Source organism: Musca domestica, unplaced genomic scaffold, assembly GCF_030504385.1.
Source record: "Musca domestica strain aabys unplaced genomic scaffold, Musca_domestica.polishedcontigs.V.1.1 50, whole genome shotgun sequence".
Classification (NCBI taxonomy): Eukaryota; Metazoa; Arthropoda; class Insecta; order Diptera; family Muscidae; genus Musca; species Musca domestica.
The window spans coordinates 2,894,293-2,904,964 of record NW_026712347.1 but is presented as its reverse complement, the minus strand read 5'-3'; positions in this window follow the sequence as shown (position 1 = coordinate 2,904,964).

The following is a 10,672-nucleotide window of genomic DNA, read 5'->3' as shown; positions in this document are numbered from 1 at the left end:
ATTTTGACTTTTTGTGGGGTAGGGGGAATCGGAAGGAGTGGGCAGTTGATACGACCAAAAAGTACCACATCGAAATAACGGTTTTAGACCCTATGTCTCTTTGGACCAAACCCGTTTCTGGATATTTGGAGTCGATCTAGGGTTGTCCGTCTGTCTATCCGGCTGGTGGGACGATAACTCTCGAAGGAATATTAATTTTATTATTATTATTATTATTATTATTATTATTATTATTATTATTATTATTATTATTATTATTATTATTATTATTATTATTATTATTATTATTATTATTATTATTATTATTATAATTATTATTGTTGTTATTATTATTATTATTATTATTATTATTATTATTATTATTATTATTATTATTATTATTATTTTTATTATTATTATTATTATTGTTATTATTATAATTATTATTATTGTTATTTTTATTATTATAATTATTATTATTGTTATTGTTATTATTATTATTATTATTATTATTATTATTATTATTATTATTGTTATTAGTATTATTATTATGATTATTATTATTATTATTATTATTATTATTATTATTATTATTATTATTATTATTATTATTATTATTATTATTATTATTATTATTATTATTATTTATTAGACTTAGATCGAGTTCGGAGATGGACAAAATCGGTCCACTCCATAACAAGTCAAAATGTTGAATAATTATATCTCTCATGAAATGCGAAATAAGCATCCCATTCATTGTAGGCTTCACTCATTTCAATATTTCTACTAACACAAGATCTGATGTGACGGATCAAAATTTGGAATAACTATGAACTTAAAAAAATGGGGAAAAAATATCCGATTCCATTTGTACTGGGCATATCTCAATAGTTATATTAACATAAGATCTGTTGTAAATAAGGTCTATCGGACGACTCAATCTGGTACCTCCCCAACAAAGGGTCCACGTAGTGACTACTTTTAACTCTTACAATAAGAATATTGTTTTTTTTAGCTTATATAACAAGCGCAACAAGTCAGCGATTCTCTTTAAATTAAGTACATTTCAATGTTTGACTAAACTCCAGATCTGATGTGAATATGGATTTTTTTTCGACCCTCACCTTTTGATACCTTCCCTATAAGGATTCAAAGTAAATAAGTCAAGAATATTGAGATGTGCAAGATTAAGAGATAATCGAACTCTTATTTCATATTTTATAAGAGTTCTAATTATTCAAAAAACGGAGTAGGCGGATATCTACCATCTTCACACCATATCTTGTGTTGATAAAAATATTGGAATGTATGAAATTTAAAGAGAATCGATCACTTATTTCGTATTTTATGAAAGTCATAATTATTTTCAATTTTGAGCCGTTACGGAAGAGATGCCAGGAGAAATGGTCCAGTGTATTCCATTTTCACTACCGGTCTTGTGTTGGATGAAACATTAAGATTTGCCGGGTTTGAACGGAATCAGATGCTCTCTTCGCGTTTTATGAGTGGAAATATTGGGATGTGTGAAATTTGAAGGGAGTCGGATGCTTATCCTTTGCGGAGAAGGTACATGATGGAGTGGAGCGATATTGTCCATTTTCGCATCTGACATAGCACTGATACAAATATTGGGATTTGTAAAATTTGAATGACATTGGACGATCCTTTGTTGTTCTATACGGAAAATTATTTGCTGTGAAAATGTTCACCTTTTGTGTGGGAGGTATCAGAAGGAGTGGACCGACATTTCCCAACTCCAAACTCGATATAAGTTTGACAATAATATTACGATGCACCAAGTGTGTACGGAATCGGAAAGTCCCTTCGAGTGTTATCATGCGCTCCAAACTGTCATACAGACAGACAGACGGACACACACACCTAGATCGACTCCAAATGTTCTGAAACGGATTTGGTCCAATTTGGGTCTAAAATCGTTATTTCGATGAGACACTTTTTAGCCATATCAAGTGATATATACCCTCTGTAGTCATGTGGCTATGGATATAAAAAACGAATAATTTTGACAATTTTTATATTATTAGAAAATACAGGCAGAGAAATGATCTCCAGAAAATTCTTATTGGTAACTCTATGTGTTCCTGGGAGTTTGGCCTGCCACCCGTGATGAATACTTTTAATTTAATTGCAAATCTTTAACTTAGCGATTAAATGACACTTGAATATTCGTATTACATACAGCAAAAAAAAAAATACTGAAGACTTATTTTCTCTCCCAAACATATTCCAACACTCATTCGTCACTTTGTAGCCTTAGACCCCAGTGAACACACAGTATAGAACAACGATTAAACTAAGGAGTCAACTCAATACAATTTGTTTCAAGTGGACATGTTGAAATTTTTATAACATAAGCAGTACTCATGTTATCTTTCCAAATTCGTAATTTATTATCATGTTATAAAAAAGTTTTTCCGGTAGTTAACTATATAAGATTCTTACTTGTTAATCCGTGTTGATTCCTAAGTTCCAAGGAAGTATTGAAATTTTCCTTTGCCACTATAGGATCTAATTTTCAGATATTTTCCAACCTCTCAACAAACCCAATTACAAAGCCTTAAACATTAACCCACAACTTTCTTCCGGGAAAATCTTTCAACGGCAACGCAGCAAATACATATCCTAAACAAAAGCCGGATAGTAGTGAGACGAACAGTTTTAGAGTTTGCCGAGCGGAGCCAAGTTACCGTTACATGTTATTAAATATTTTGAATACCTAATTATGAAACTGTCAGTTGCAAAAGTTGTTTTATTCACTCCCTACCAGCCCCGTTCCACACGCCAAGGAAAAAGCAAACGCATTGTCAGAGCCAAGCATGAAGGTTGTGTATGTGTGTGTGAGAGAGAGTTCTCTTTATTTGTATTTTCAACATTATTTTTTGGACAAAGGCAATGGCAAAAATAATGAATGGTAGGGAATGGAAATGTCATTAGAATACGAAGACTGGTTTAGATTGCGTGGTGTAGGGGTTGTAATGCAAAGATAAATACATATGTACATACACACGTACATAAAATCACAGTCATACCATCTAATGTGTATTGTTGTTAGACTGGCAGGAATGCTGTTGAAATTGAATATTTTTTGATATCTGCAGTTGAGATGTTGATATTTTAGACAGAAGCTGCTTATTCATTATGCCCTAAATTTGTTGATTGGAATGTATGTATGTTTGTATGGGTATTTTTAATTTGAATACATATACATACATGTGTAATTACGTTATGTAGGCTATAATAACAATCCTAAAATAAGAGTTAGGTTTGAACGTATAGCAAGTGGTTTGAATCAGTTTCTCGAGCCGTAATTAGGTTGTAACGGTTCTACGTTGTAAGAAGTTCATAATCTTGGGTTATAGGCCAAGAGAAAGTAGCCCATATAGTCTAAACCTGGTAGTTCGTAATATTTATGCCCATATGTATCAATATTTTGAATAATCATATTGCAAATCAGATTATATTTAAATAAACGGACACAGGCCAAAATTTTACTATTTTATCAAAAATATAAACAAAAACAAGTAAAAAAGCAGTAAGTTCGGCCGGGCCGAACTTTGAATACCCTCCACCATTTGGAACGAATTAAAAAATTTTCAAAAAAATAAAATCCATTAAAAATTCTTTTAAAATCTTTAAAATATCTAATATAGGAAGTTGCGGATATATGGGGGGATATACGATATTGTGGACCTATAAAGACAAATCTATGTCTGCGTCTAAAGTACTCACAAGGAACTCCTTATGTGGATTTTCAGATAATTTCATTGGAAAAAGTGGCTAATTTCATCAAAATACCGAATATGGGGGAGTACCGTTATATGGGGGATATACGATATCGTTAACCTATATAGAGAATTCTCTGTCGGGGGGTAAAGTGCTCACAAAGAACCCCTTGTGACCATTCCGTTGAAAAATATGGCTGAAAACATCAAAATACCGAATGAAAATCATCAAAATACCAAATATCGGGGGTACCGTTATATGAGGGCTATACGATATCGTGGACCTATATAGAAAATTCTCTGCCGAGGTATAAAAAACCCACAAGGAACTCCTTGTGTGGATTTTCAGACAATTCCGTTGAAAAATGTGGGTAAAATCATCAAAATACCGAATATGGGGGGGTACCGTTACATGGGGGCTATACGATATCGTGGACCTATATGGACAATTCTCTGCCGAGGTATAAAGTACCCACAAGGAACTCCTTGTGTGGATTTTCAGACAATTCCGTTGAAAAGTGTGGGTAAAATCAGCAAAATACCGAATATCGGGGGGTACCGTTATATGGGGGCTATACGATATCGTGAACCGATATAGCCCATCTTCGAACTTGACCTGCCTGCAGACAAAAGAGAGATCTGTGCAAAATTTTAGCTTCCTATCTTAATTCGTTTAGACTGTAGCGTGATTACAACAGACGGGCAGACGGACGGACAGGGCTAAATCGTCTTAGAATTTTACGCTGATCAAGAATATATATATACTTTGTTGGGTCTAAAAGGATTATTTCGATGAGTTACAAACGGAATGACGAACTTAATATACCCTCCATACTTTTTTTGGTGGAGGGTATAAAAACTGCTCAAAAGTAGAGATTTTTAAGTGACCTCGCCTCATTGCCTACCTGCGCCGAAATAGCTATTTATATGTCCGATTTCAAGATTTTAGCCGTTTATTCTATACGCTGCCGCTATTTCGTCAGCTAAAAGTCCTCCTTTTCTCATTCTCAAAGTTCATGTTAGGCCTTTCTAGAACTCAAAATGCACATAGTTTGACAATTTTTTTTTAACAAAACTTCATGCATCGTGTCAATCTTTCAAGATTTTATATAGTATCCAAAGTTTTTATACCCTCCACCATTCTATGGAGGGTATATTAGCTTTGTCATTCCGTTTCTAACTCCTCGAAATATTCATGATAGACCCTACAAAGTATATATATTCTGGATAAGCGCAAAATTCTAAGACGATTTAGCGATGTCTGTCTGTCTGTTGTAACCACGCTATCTTTCGAACGTACTGAGATAGAAGGCTAGAATTTTGCACACATGTGTATTTTGCCAGTATACAGGTTAAGTTCGTAAATGGGCCATGTCGGTCCATGTTTCATATAGCCCCTATAAAGCGGTACCTTCCGATTTCGGTATTTTGATGATTTTAGCTACATTATTCTCCCTCATTGTTTCTAATTTCGTATTCGAATTTTGTAATAGATACTACAATCTATGCCTAAGAATTTCGTATGCAGGTCCACGTCTCCGTATAGACCCACATAACGGTACCTCCCGATATTCGGTATTTTGATGATTTTATCGACTTAATTCTCTCGAATTGTTTCAAATTTCGTATTCGAAGTTTGTAATGGGTACTACAGCCCATGCCTAAAAATTTCGTTTGCTGGTACACGTCTTCCTATAGCCCCCATATAACGGTACCACCCGATATTCCGTATTTGGACGATTTTATCGACATTATTCGCCGGAATTGTTTTAAATTTCGTATTTGAATTTAGTACTTTTCGAACAATTATAGTACTCTTTCACAAAACCACTACCAGACACCCAGAGTGAACTTAATATCAAATTTCAGACACCCATTACCAAGTTTGTACTATTTAGCACAACTATAGCACACATATCCAAAACAATCCCAATCTCAGTTACTAACAGAGACATTAATATCAAATTCCAGGACTTCAGCTCTATGTCTTCACCTGAAACCACTACCATGTGTCCAGACTACACGAGAACAGTGATCCCAATGCCAAATTTCAGATTTCAAACACTATCTGTTCACCCAGTACCAAATTTGTTCCAAATATAGTACTATTTAGTACTTTTCGTGTGCTTGCAGTACACATTACCAAAACCACTTCTTTATTAAAAAAGCCGTTTAGTTCAATTCGGACACATAGCACACATTTCCAAAACCATACCAAATTTCAAGTTTTTAGCCCAAGCCGTTCACATAATAACAAATGGTATCATTTTAGAACTTTTCGTACCTTTAAAACTCGATTTTTCGAAAACCCTTTGATACATTTATCCTGCACTTTATCTGTGGCTTTTATTTCAAGTTTCAGAATTCTAGTTAATTCAATTTGTTCGTACACTCTTTTCAAAACGCCGATACACGGGCCTTCTATTTTTATCTCTACTTTCATAATCTATTTAGTTTTTCTTTATAATTATTTAAAAATAAATGTTGTCACACAGTGTTTTTAAAAAATCTAATAATGAACGAAAATAACCTTATATTTTTTAAATAAGAGATATAGATATTTTTGCTCTATTTTTATACCCTCCACCATATATAGTATGGAGGGTATATTAAGTTCGTCATTCCGTTTGTAACTCATCGAAATAATAATTTTAGACCCAACTAAATATATTCTTGATCAGCGTAAAATTCTAAGACGATTAAGCCCTGTCCGTCCGTCTGTTGTAATCACGCTACAGGCTAAACTAATTAAGATAGAAAGCTAAAATTTTGCCCAGATCTCTCTTTTGTCCGCAGGCAGGTCAAATTCGAAGATGGACTATATCGGTCCACGATATCGTATAGCCCCCATATAACGGTACCACCGATATCCGGTACTTTGATGATTTTAGCCATATTTTTTAATGGAATTGTATGAAAATCCACACAAGCAGTTCTCTAAGGGCACTTTATCTCTGAGCAGAAAATTATCTATATAGGTCCACGATATCGTATATCCCCCGTATAACGGTACCTCCCGATATTCGGTATTTCGATGATTTTAGCTGCAGTTTTCGAAGGAATTGTCTAAAATTCTACACAAGGGGTTACTTGTGAGCACTTTACCCCCTGAAAGAGAATTGTCTATATAGGTCCAAAATATCGTATAAACCCCATGTAAATTAGAATAGAGTCCAATCTCCCTCTTCGATTGTCAACTCTATCCCTTTTTCTCTGAGAAAAGAAACACGACCGCTTCGTTAGGGTGCTATTTCAATTCTGATTTTATTTCAAAAATATGTTCCTTACTTACTACTGAAACTAATCTAACTTAACCTAGTCGCAGCCACACAATTGTTCTTATCTATTCTAATATTGAATGGAGAACATTGCAGGGCTGCTTATAATTTCATTCAAGTGGTCTTGTGCATCTACTGAGCGCATCGATATGTGTGCCTGTGGGTCATAACCTTTATTATCTCACACATTATCGTATGCGTCAGCGCACAAGATCACTGAATTCTTCACATGTGATATTTTATGGCGGCTGGGAAATATTTAATTTTAGACCATTTATTTTTATTGCTACATTTTCCCAGCGCCTCAATCGCACTCAAAAGTATGTACAAAGTATTTTGTACACCCCATATAACGGTATCCCCCGATATTCGCGATTTTGATTTTAGCTACATTTTCCAATGGAATGGTCTGAAAATCCGCACAACGAGTTCCTTGTGAGCACTTTATTTATTGAAAGAGAATTATCTATATAGGTCCACGATATCATATAGTCCACATATAACAGTACTCCCCGATATTCGGTATTTTGATGATTTTAGCTACATTTTTCAACAGAATTGTCTGAAATTCTACACAAGGGGTTCTTTGTGAACACTTTACCCCTTGACAGAGAGTTCTCCATATAGGTCCATGATATCATATATCCCTAATATATCGGTTCCCCCCGATATTCGGTATTTTGATGATTTTAGCGACATTTTTAAACGGAATTGTCTTAAATTCTATACAAGGAGTTATTTGTGAGTACTTTATCCCTAGACATAGATTTGTCTATATAGGTCCACAATATCGTTTATCCCCCAATATATCGGCACCTTCAGAGATTTTAACAGAATTTTTGATGGATTTTATTTTTATTTTTTGAAAATGTCCTAATTCGTTACAAATGGTGGAGTGTATTCAAAGTTCGGCCCTGCCGAACTTACTGCTTTTTTACTTGTTTAGAATAACTTTGAGAATTCTCCCATAGATTCTGAAATTACAACTAGAGTTGATTATAAGTACACAATCCTAAATAAATGTCATTAACTTCTTCCGTTCTTTTTCCAACCAGTCACCAAAACACTTTTCGCTAATTCAGCAGTTGCCGAATATTCTTACGCGCCACGAGGAAGTAGCATAATCTTACCCTCGTTTAAAGCGGGCCAATCAACATAAATCAACAAGATTTTATTTTGTGAATGTTTGGTTGCTCTTTCGCAGTTTCCAGACAAATATTGTCCTTGCAACATTCCTTCTTCCTCTTCCACTTCTTCTCCTCCCTGTTTTTGGGTAATGAATAAAAATCTCTTACTGGAGCTGCTTGTGGTCGCTCAACCTTTTGCCAGCATTCTTCTCTGTTTTCACAGCCAATGCGTAGGTTATGCTACATTAAGTCGTTTATCTGAAAGCAGTTGTCATACCGTTGTTAACTCAAATCGCAGCATCAACAACTCCATGGCCAAGGCAGTAGCAACTAACGAACGATGATGACCGGTAATCAACTGAAGGTAAGCTGGTGAATGAAGGCGGCCGGTTTGGGTCCCTTGGCTTTGCATGATGCTTAATTTCTTTCTCTTTTCGCCAAAGATCCCACAGCAGGAAGAAGAAGAAGGTAAACAATTCTGACAACCAAGTAGCCAGACGACAGACACTTTGCCGAAAAAAAAACATGCTGTTGATCCGAGCGACCAACTGAACGACCTATCTCTTTGGTCACTGATGTTGCTGGTGCTGTTGGTGGCCATGATATGGGTAGCAGGGCAAAAATGCTTGGTTGGCTGAGCTGACAACAATTAACACACAGAGAGACAGACCAACCGACCCACCAAACAGCAAGACACTCCAACCCCACCCAAAGAAGTGTGTGGAAAATGCGAATAAACAACTTCTTTATCGCCACGAAACACACCGCACAAGACAATGCCGGGCAAATGATATTAACTTGTCTCACACTATACTCCGGTATGTGTGTGTGGGTGCGAGAGTGGCTGTATGTGTTTGGCCACACACGCACGCACACCAACTCCTTTGATGTCAACAGGCATTCAGCGACAAAAGCAGTAACCGGTAACAAGAACAGAAACAGAAACATATCCCGGCCAGATAGCCAGCCATCCAGGCAGCCAGTCAGAAATCCACTTGAATGGCAAAGCACATTCACATTCAGTTGCATTCATCCAGGATGTGCTTTTGTCTGTGTTTAAAAGACTCCAAAATACAATTCCCCATTCTCTAGTCTTTCAATGTTGCATATCTTGACGTAACCCCAACAGGGATAGTGGCACAGTTCAAACAAACGTACACACACACACACTACACAGATAATGACAAACGGTTGGATGGTTAGTAGTTCAGACAGAACTTTTGTTCACTCTCAAATTGGACAGACAGGACGAAACATCTTTAAGTTCCTTATCCGTTCAGGAATGTGGCTAATTATGGGAATTTCTGCGTATGAGGTGTTTCATGAGGAATTTGAAGGGCTTTGAAAAAATTATGTTTTAAAGGCTAATTGATAACACTATGACACAAATTGAAGATCATTTTCAGGTATGCGGAAAATTTCTTTTGGTGATGATAGCCCTTGGACAATATATAATTTTAAAAGAAAATTTTGGCAGTAGATCAAATTTCTGTTTTATGATGCGATAAACCCGAGAACACTGCAAAAAATTGTCCCAAAATATATAGAAACATAACATACAGGTTGTCTATTTGCCAAATTTCAGACTTCAGTTCCGCCCGTTCATTTTACCCTACACCACATAGTGGTAAGGGTATTATGTCTTTGTGCATTTGTTTGTAACATGGAGAAGAAAACGAGATAGACCCATAGTTCCTTTTGGCGATCAGCATAGAATCACATTTTGAGTCGATTTATGCATGTCCGTCTGTCCGTCTGTCTGTCCATGTATTTTTGTAAACAAAATACAGGTCGCATTTATTATTCGATTGAGATTAAATTTTTGGCTCAAGGACAAACCCTATTGAAATTGGTGAAAATCGGTCCAAATTAAGATATAGCTCCCATATATATCTTCATCCGATTTTATTTTTCCTGTGCGCCAAATGGCTAATATCAGCCCAAATGGTGTGAATTTTGCTACATCCGACCGAGCCTACAAGCATGTGCTTCAAATTTGGTGAAAATCGGTTCAGATATAGCTATAGCTCCCATATATATGTTTCATTCGACTTGGTGTTTAAGTCCCTCACATTCGTAATATGCACTCCACGAGACTGATATTTTGCATCAGATATCAGATACAGCCTAGCAATTCATGATTGAAATTTTATCAAGATCGGTCCCGATTTGGATACAGTTCCCATATATATCTTCATCCGGTTTTAGGTTTCTTGTGCACCACGTTGCTAATATCAGTCCAAATGGTGTGAATTTTGGCACTTCAGACCGAATTTAGTATAGAAATAAGTACTTCAAATTTGGTACACGATACAAGAATAATATTTGGTACCAGATATCAAATGTAGCCAAGAAATAGTTGTTTCAATTTTATAAAGATCGGTTCAGATTTGGATATAGCCTCTATATATATCATTATTCGATTTCAGGTTTATGGTGCACCGAATAGCTAATATTATCCCAAATGGAGTGAATTTTCGAAATTCAACCGGGTTTAGCATAGAAGGAAGAAATTCAAATATGCTCCCATATATATGTTTCATCC